At 50.3% G+C, this 9,456-nt stretch overlaps 1 pseudogene; it reads right to left on the bottom strand.

Moving 5' to 3' along the window:
- Positions 1-325: 325 nt before the first annotated feature.
- LOC115930171 (sodium/hydrogen exchanger 3-like) lies at positions 326-2,572 on the bottom strand (annotated as a pseudogene).
- Between the last annotated feature and the right edge of the window lie 6,884 nt (positions 2,573-9,456).

The raw sequence follows: 9,456 nt of genomic DNA on the forward strand, positions 1-9,456 counted from the left end.
GCGATTCCATTGGAAGCCAGCTTCAAGCCGGCATTTCCGGCCTGGCAGGTGTTCACAGCGGCGTCTCTCCTGCCCCAGGACGTGCGCAGTGCTTGGCACAAGGGCGGCAGCGATGCCAGCTTCAGCAGCGCAGTATGGCCACTCAGGCCCAGGCCCCGGCCCGGGTTCGCGGGTTCGCGTTAGTGCGGCTCTGCCAGACCAGGCGCAGAGCTTTGGGAGTTCTCCCTAGGTGCGGGTCGGGCGGGGGCGCCCAGGAGCTTCTTGGAGGCTGCAGCTGGCGGCCCATCGGGACAAGCGTCCAGTCAGCAGCATGTCAGAGCCGGTGTCACATGTGCGTGCACTAGGGGAAGGCAGCCTGGGGTCGCTCCTTGGGGCCATCTGCCTGCAGGAATGAGTCCACCGACTTGTAGCTGAGCTGCAAGGGCGTCAGGCAGCGGAAAGTGCCAGGAGAGTGGGGGATCTGCACGCAGGCCCTCTGTGAGGGCACCACCATCTCCCAAGGAGACAGCCAGGGTGGCACTCTGGCGATGAGGCTGGGGTCTCAGTACTCGCCCTGACACCACCCCCCTCCCTTGTCTCCTCAGCATCATAGTTGGGGGCCTCCTCCGTGTCTGAAATTTGCAAGTCTTTCTCCTGAATGGTGAAATTGTGACGGGGCTCTACCTGGGCAGCTTCCTATTGGGGATGCTGCTGTTTTACCGCTTCTGGGCGCTCTTTGGCTTGTACAGCTTGGCTGCCTTCTTGTTCTGGTTGATTCCGAGCTTGCTCAACTTGAAGGACTCCAGGTGCTTCCTCATGGACCTGTGGAAGATTTCCCAGTCCTGCTTCTTGTCCTCAGTTGGTGTGGCTGTAGCGATGCATGTACTCCTTCCCTGGCTTGCACAGGTACTGCTGCAGCGTGTGGTGCGTGACGGGGTCCTCCCCATACCGAACGTCTGCCACGTTCAGGGACTGAACGTCCAGACAGACAGCACTGATGTTCTCCCTCAGAAGGTAAGAGACAGAGGCCACCGTTGTGGATGATCATGGCGTGAAGTCCACGTTGACGACGTTATCAGTACTTGGGGAGCTGATGAAGGCCACGGACCTTAGGCACTCTCCCTTGGTGGCTTAGCTGATGGCTTAGCTGATGACATCCTTCAGGTTCAGCTCATGGAAGACATTGAGGATCTCATCTCAAGACTTCTGGGTTAGCCTTCTCATTAGAACCCCACTGAGGAACTTCCTGTCAAAGTGGGACCACATCTCTCTGAGATAGTTGTGCCTGATATGCGGGGATATGTCCTTGATGGCCAAGAGGATGTGGTTGAAAGCATGGTGGTGCAGCTTCTCATGGAGCTTGGGCTCCTGGTGCTCACTCCTCTTCACCTTCAGCCACTGCACCAGGGGCTTGATGGTCAGGCCCCGGAAAACGACTGTGAAGAAGACGATGACGGTGGTGCTGACAAACAGGTTATTCTCCTTGACCTTGTTTCTGTCCGGAAGCATGACCAGGATGAAGGCCATGACCCCATGCAGGTCTCTATAGGACATGACCACCTGGTCTATGATCTCCAGCTACATCATCCAATAGCAGTACAGGAGTCAGGACTGGATGACACCATGGCTCGGTACATGAAGATGAAGCCCAGTGCAGGAGGATGAAGGCCATGTTCCACATCCAGATGAGCAGGTTCATGGTCGAGATGCCCAGGGATATGAAGATGGTATTGGTGCCACTGGCCAGCATCTTCATGGTGTAGTGCATGGTGGTGGCTGACTGCTCCAAGATGTTGACTTTCATGTACTTATGACAGCAGATGCCACAGAAGATGATGGCCAGGATGGCCAACAGCAACAGTTACTCAGATGTCCTACAGACGGGTAGGAGATGAAGAACACGAAACCAGGCTCGATGATGTGCACATGCTTGGTGAAGTGGGTCACCAGTGACAGCAGGAAGGCAAAGACCACCCCACAGTCATGCCCCCCAGGCTCACCACAAAGGACACTACACTTTTGGCATGGTCCACGCTGGTCACGTTATCATCACCCAGTGTCATAAAAGATTGAAACACATTGTACAGAGTCATTCAGTAGCAACTCCCTGAAGACGATAATGAACAGGACCTCATTGACATGAACCTCCTCAAACACAACCAGGATGGCTGCTGGGTCCACAGTGGTGATCAGGCTGCCCAACAGGAGGAAGTCCAGCAGCCCTATCTGCAGGTTGCCCATGAGCCTACTAAGGGAGATGACATAGAGGGACAGTATGGTGGTGGCTGCATTGCACATGGTGCTGATGACCTGGTACAGCAGGATGGTGCCCAGGTTGCCAAAGAAGAGCCAGTTGGGCATGAAGTAGCCGGCATCTAGCATGATGGGGGACATCAGCATAAAGTCACTATGTGGTCGGCCACCCAGATGATGCTGCCCAGCACCAGGCCCAGGATGATGAGCAGGGGTGCTCTCAGGGACCACGGTGTGACCTTGTGGGGCAGGTAGAACCAACCTTGGCCAGGCTGACCACAAGGATGCAGATCACAATCATGTACTGGTCCTGGACATTGGCCCATTCAAAGGCGGCCATGAGGGAGCCCTGGCTTACATCATGTACACTACTGTGCTCCTCCTCGACACCCCCTCACCCATAGCAGCCACCCAGCACCAGCGCCACTGCCATCAGTGGCCCCCGGCAGCAACATCTGTGATGCGTCTCCATGCCAGCCTGGGACACACATGTTGTGGGAAGTCCCAGCTGTGCCCATCTGATGCACCGTGTCTGGGTATCGTGGGTATTGTCTGTGGGATGGGCCCTAGAGCTCAGCTGTCATCTCTTTGTTTTGTTTTTTTGTTTTTTGTTTTTTTGTCTTTTTGAAGGAGTTTCACTCTTTGTTGCCTTGGCTAGAGGGCAGTGGTGCCATCTCGGCTCACTGCAACCTCCATCTCCCAGGTTCAAGGGATTCTCCTGTCTTAGCCTCCCAAGTAGCTGGGACTACAGGTGACTGACACCACGCCTGGCTAATTTTTGTATTTTTAGTGCAGACAGGGTTTCACCATGTTGGCCAGGCTGGTCTCGAACTCCTGACCTCAGATGATCTGCCTGCCTCGGCCTCCCAGAGTGTTGGGATTACAGGCTTTTTGTCTTTTAAGCTTTGCCAAGATAAACGCCTTCTGTTTGAAAAGGATGATTTTCAAAAGGGCCAGAACCTCCTTCCTGGTTCTAAAGGAAGTTTGGGCCAGGGCCCCTTGAGCTTAGGAGAAGGCATGAGTGTGAAAGTGATGGGGGCAGGTGGTTTTCATAGCTGGATGATGTAGAATGCATCGTGGAAGGGTGGCTGCAAGTGGCTTTGCTTAGCACGGCCACCTGGAAGGAGGCTTAGGGTCTTCCAAGTGGCCAGGGCCTTGAGGGGATTAACCCAGCCTCGTGGTTCCAGTTATGTATGTGTTCTTGAATCAAATGGGCCAGGGTCTATATCCACAGTGACTCCAGCATCCCAGCCAAGCCTGTGTCCTCATCTGTCTGCAGAGGGATGACACAGAGGCCATGCCAGGGATTTCTGTCCCCACATCACACAGCTGATGTCATGACCTAGAAGTGAAGAGTAAGCCAGCTGATGAAGGGGTCTGTGGGGAACCTAGACTATGAAAAGAGGTAGGGCACTGGGTCTGCCACGCATCCCCTGGGTCCCTTCATTCCCCTTGGCACAGGGAAGTTCCTCTCCTGGGGAGGAGAGGCTTGCACCCTGCCCCTGCTTCTGCCCACTACTCTGCCTGGTTGTTACGGCCACTTGGCTCAGCCTCCCTTGCAGCTGTGGCCTCATGGGAAACTCAAAGGCTCAGGAGGATCCAGAAACCAAGACTCTTGGGACATGGAATTTGGCAATGCCCTGGTCAAAACCATCCAGAGGGAGAAATCTTTACAAAGATCTCCTAAGACTGCAAATGGCAAAATGTTTCCCAGTCTCCAGCATCCCTTTCCCAGCACTCAAGGGAAGACAAGAGGTGTTAGTGAGTATCTGATCCAGGGCTGCATCTCCTGTGAAATTTTGTGATTTATAAGATCCAGCAAAGGCTTTAGTTAGGCTAGGAAGAAATTCTGAAACAGAGGATTCCCTTCTGGAAAGCCTGTATGCCAGCACAATTAGGAAAGACTTCAGGAAGAACAAAGGAAGCCATGGTGCAAAGGTGTGGCTGACCCAAACATTTCAGCTTGAGGAGTCTTGGCTGCTGGTGGGAACGAGAAGCAATGGTGTTGGCTGCTCCAAGTCCACATGTAATTGATCTATCTACACATATATTTACATTTTTTGCTTTTTTAAAGAAACTTTTAGGATAATTTTTTTTTTTTTTTTTTTTTAGACAGAATCTGGCTCTGTCACCCAGGCTGGAGTGCAGTGGCGTGATCTTGGCTCACTGCAAGCTCCACCTGCCAGGTTCACACCCTTCTCCTGCCTCAGCCTCCCGAGTAGCTGGGACTGCAGGCGCCCCCACCACACCAGGCTAATTTTTTTGTATTTTTAGTAGAGACAGGATTTCACCGTGTTAGCCAGGATGGCCTCGATCTCCTGACTTCATGATCCACCCGCCTCTGCCTCCCAAGGTGCTTGGATTAGAGGCGTGCGCCACCGCGCCCGGCTGAAACAAATTTTAACCTAAAGATACACAGAACTCAGGTACCGTCAGCATGTTCTAATGGCCATCAGCCTATCCCTTCTCCCCTGTAATATTATGCTGAAGCAACATGCAGACATTGTATGATTTCATCGGTAAATATTTTAATACGTATCTCTAAAAAAAAGGGACTCTTCAAGAAACGTAACCAGAACATTTTTATTGTGTTCTGTTTAATATGAAGCCTCAGGGTGGTTAACATCAGGCCTTGGAGTGATGAACAGTGTTCTCTAAGCTGGTCACTTCCTTTGCAGGGTTTACCCTCTGTGCTCAGTGCTGCTCAGTGGGTGGGACAGTTGGTTGAGGCTGAGCGCATTAATTCAGCTCCAGTCAGACTCTTCTGTTTATCTCAATCTCTCTCTCACTTTTGAGACAGGATCTTGCTCTGTCACCCAGACTGGAGTGCAATGGTGTGATTCCTGCTCACTGCAACCTCTGCCTCCCAGGCTCAAGCGATTCTCACACCTCAGCCTCCCAAGTAGCTGGGACTACAGATGCATGCCACCACACCCAGCTAATTTTTGTTATGTTTTGTAGAGACAGGGTTTCACCATGTTACCTAGGCTGGTGTCTGTGTCTCTCTCTCTCTCTCTAACATTTTATTTTTATTTATTTTTAATTTTTATTTTTTATAGAGACAAGGTCTTGCCTTATTGCCGAGGCTGGTCTTGAACTCCTGGCTTCCAGTGATCTTCCCACCTTGACTTCCTAGACTCAAGAGTTTCTAATCAGGAGACACTCATGGAAGAACAGGGTAGGCCTCCTGGGGATGCTCTGGGACTGGAGCCTTGCCTCAGCCTCTTTATTTTAAACCTCGGTCTAAAGTCTTCTGTGACCTCCCAGCTGAGTTCAGATTACACAAGCCCCAAATCCCTTTGTAGCATTTAAAAAACTGTAGTCACAGAATTCTGTGCCTAGCTGTATACCTACCATCTTGCCCTTGAGAACTAAGTGCCTTGAAGGCAAGGGTCCTGTCTTGCTCAAATCTTATCCCCAATACCTGCCACAGCTTGTAGCACATAGTAGGTGCTCAGATCAGCTTTCTGAAATGAAGCAGAGAAGTCAGGGCACTTGGGTTCATTCACTAGATTTGTTTTGTTTTGTTTTGAGACTGAGTCTCACTCTGTTGCCCAGGCTGGAATGCAGTGACGCGATCTCGGCTCACTGCAAGCTCCACCTCCTGGGTTCATGCCATTCTCCTGCCTCAGCCTCCTGAGTAGCTGGGATTACAGGCACCCGCCACCATGCCTGGCTAATTTTTTTTTTTTTTTTGTATTCTTAGTAGAGACGGGTTTTCACCATATTAGCCAGGATGGTCTCCATCTCTTGACTTCGTGATCCACCTGTCTTGGCCTCCCAAAGTGCTGGGATTACAGGCATGAGCCACCACGCCTGGCCCATTCACCAGATATTTACTGAGCACCCAACCTGTGCCAGCCACTGTGCTAGAATCAAGGAAGACAGCAGTTGTACAAAAGGAGAGGAAAATCCTTATCTTCTCAGAGCTTACATTCTGCTGGAAGACAACGGATGGGCAAGGAGATGGATGAATATATGCTATGGGACCAAGCCTTTGCTCCACCCTCACCTTGCTGGATGACCTGGGGTATTTCACTCCACCTCAGTGAGCCACAGTTTTCCATTTCTGTCAAATAAGGAAGTAGGGCAAGATGGTCTCCTTAGAATTCAAGACATTCCCAGAGGGTCTGCAGGGATTTCTCAAACATTGAATTGTCTTCCATCCAATGTCAATGCTTTAAGCATACTGAGGACCCTGTTTGTTGCTTGGATTTAATTAAGCCCAGGGTTGTGTGGGCAGGAAACGCAATGCTCATGTTTCAGGAAAAGCACTGGATCCAGTGATTGCCAAGTCCCACCCCAGCTCAGATCAGCTAATCAGGGACCCCATGCTTCTGCATTATCTTTTTTCTGTGTGTAAACAGGCACATCCTAGGTGCTTCAATATTGAGTTCCAGATGAATCAGCCCTTCCAAGGTCACTGCCCAGGGTATAGGGCATCCCTAGCTCTGGGCTGTGAACCCTTTTCTATCCTTGTTACTCTCACCAGAACGTAAGGCTCAATGGAAGATAAATAGCAGGGGTCAGAAATGTGGGGTTTGCGTGTGGGGAAGAGAGATGCCCAGGGGCTCCAGCATCACTTGGAGGACAAGAAATCGATGGAGATAAGCGGGGGGTCTTTGTCTGGGCTGGTGCAGGAGCACTTCTTGTTTTCACAGACAGCCCTCATTCCTGCACAGCCATGATCCTCATTCCTTAGCTGGGTATCCCAATGTTAGAAAGAAAAGATCACCAAAGAGCTGGGTAATGGGGTTCTGGGGTCAGGCTGGACTTGCCTCCAATCTCAGCCCTACTGTGTGGAGCAGTGGAACCCTCATATACTGCTGGTGGGCAACCAATTTACATAGACAAGTTTGGCAGTTTCTTGTATAACTTACCCTCATCATGTGACCCAGCAACTCCACTCCTAGGGATCTACCCAGGAGAAATGAAAACATATTCTCACACAAAAACTTATACACACATTTTCATAACAACATTATTCATAATGGCTGAAGGCTGGAAACAACCCAAATGTGCACCAGCTGAAGAATGGATTTGTAGACGTTTGTGATCCATCCATGCAACAGAACTTTATTTGTGAATAGACAGGGATGAAGCCACAATGGACATTACAACATGGATGAACTTCAGAAGCATTACACTATGTGAAAGAAGCCAACCATAAAGGCCACACAGTACATGATTTCACTAAGAGGGAATGTGCAGAAAAAGGCACATCTGTAGAGTCAGAAAGCAGATTGGTGGTTACCTAGGGCTGGGGGTGGGAATGGAAGATTGCCTGCAAACAGGCAAGATAAATGTTTTCAGGGTAATAGAAATGTTCTAAAACTGGCTTGTGCTGATGGTTGCCCAATCTATAGATTTACTGATCTAACTGTACATTTATCGTGAGTAAATTTTATGGTGTGTAAATTATGCCTCAGTAAAGCTGCTGAAATATGCAAAATAAAACCCAAAACTCACCCCTTGATTCTTCCTGCTGTGCAGGCTGGGACAATCAACTCCAGTTCCCTGAGCCTCAGCTTATTTATGTGTAAGATGGGCATGTACTAATGGAACCTCTCAATGAGCATGCCAGGAGGATTCATATAACAGAAAATACATGGAAAGACTTGCTGGGAACCCGGCACCTGCACAGGGCCCTCAATTATGTGGGCTGTTGGTGTCATTTCCATGGAACCAAAGAGACTATAGCCACAGAACTCCTCCTTGCTGACATCTGGTGGGGCTGGTGTTGGCTTGCTTCACTGAGCATTTCCAGTGCTCGGCATTCACTGTGCACTGTAAACATTCTCTGAGCATCATGGACAAGTGAACAAAACAGAGCCCCTCTACAGGTGTCCAGCACCCTTTGGGGAATCAGAGAAGAAAACAGGTGTTTGCAACCCTGTGTGATGGGCACATGTGCTGTAGGAGCCCAGGGAGAAACAAACTGGCTAAAATGCGCATGTGAGGGGCTCCTCAGAGGCAGCTACACTTGTGTCGTTGCATGAACCCTGCTGAGCCCGATTCTGCAACAGATCAGGACAGGAAGAGCTTTCAAAGAGTTTCTGTTTCAATATTCTTTTCATTGCTAGGAAACTGAGGCTGAGAAAGGGGTAGGAACTGGCTCAGGTTCTGTGATGGAAGTGGTATTTGAATGCTGTCTGACCTTGAAACCTGTGTTAGTATGAATCCTCCCAGAAGCAGACACCAAGTTAGAATGAGATCAGCAGAGATTTATTGGGGATGCACCTGTGCAGGTTAAGAGAGTGGCCAGGAGTGATCAGGGAGAGCCTTCAGACTGCCATGTGAAAGGGGAGAGGGGGAAGGAAGGAAGGTAGGGCAGGAGGAGTCCGCGACACAGCACAGCTCTAGGAACATTTGGCCGGATCAGTTGGGAGTCTCTGGGGGACTGTTGACTGTTAGAGGATTCCCTTGTCCTGCAGGAACATGTGGCACTAGTACCCTGGCATGCTCGGTTCTGGCTGGGAGCAGCCTATAGGAAGTGTGGCCTCAGTGCCCAGGCTGGAGTGCAGTGGTGCAATCATGGCTTACCGCAGCCTTGACCTCTTGGGCTGAATTGGTTCTTCCACCTCAGCATCCTGGGTAGCTGGGACCACAGGCATGTGTAACCACACCCAGCTAATCTTTTAATTTCTTGTTGAATGTCTTGTTGTGTTACCAAGGCTGGACTCAAACTCCTGGACTCAAGCAATCCACCCTCCTCGGCATCCCAAAGTTCTGGGATTACAGATGTGAGACCCCGGGCCCGACCGGTTGGTTGTATTTCTATTGGATAGTGCTGGTCTAACACAGGTTTTCTCAGCCTCAGCACTGTTGACATTTGGGGCTGAATCATTCTTTGTGTTGAGGGTGGTCTTGTGTATTCTACAGTGTTCAGGAGCCTCCCTGGCCTCCAGCTACTAGATGTCAGTAGCACCTAGTTAATCCTCAAGGCATGGCAACCCAAAGTTTCTCCAGACATCGACAGAATCACCCCACTTGAGAACAGAGCACATATTGTGTAGCCACAAGAGCCTATGGCTTACCACACGCCAAGCACTGGTATTAAGGACAGGGTGTTAGGGATACAAACAGGGAATGAATAGTCCTGCCTATGTGGCACTTACTTTAGTGGGAAGTAGAGACAATGAATGAGTAAATATACATTGTCCCTGGCAACACATGCCATGGTAAACAGTGAAACAGGAAAGGGGACCAGGAGCACAGGGTGGT

Source organism: Gorilla gorilla, chromosome 8 (genome assembly GCF_029281585.2).
Source record: "Gorilla gorilla gorilla isolate KB3781 chromosome 8, NHGRI_mGorGor1-v2.1_pri, whole genome shotgun sequence".
Lineage (NCBI taxonomy): Eukaryota > Metazoa > Chordata > Mammalia > Primates > Hominidae > Gorilla > Gorilla gorilla.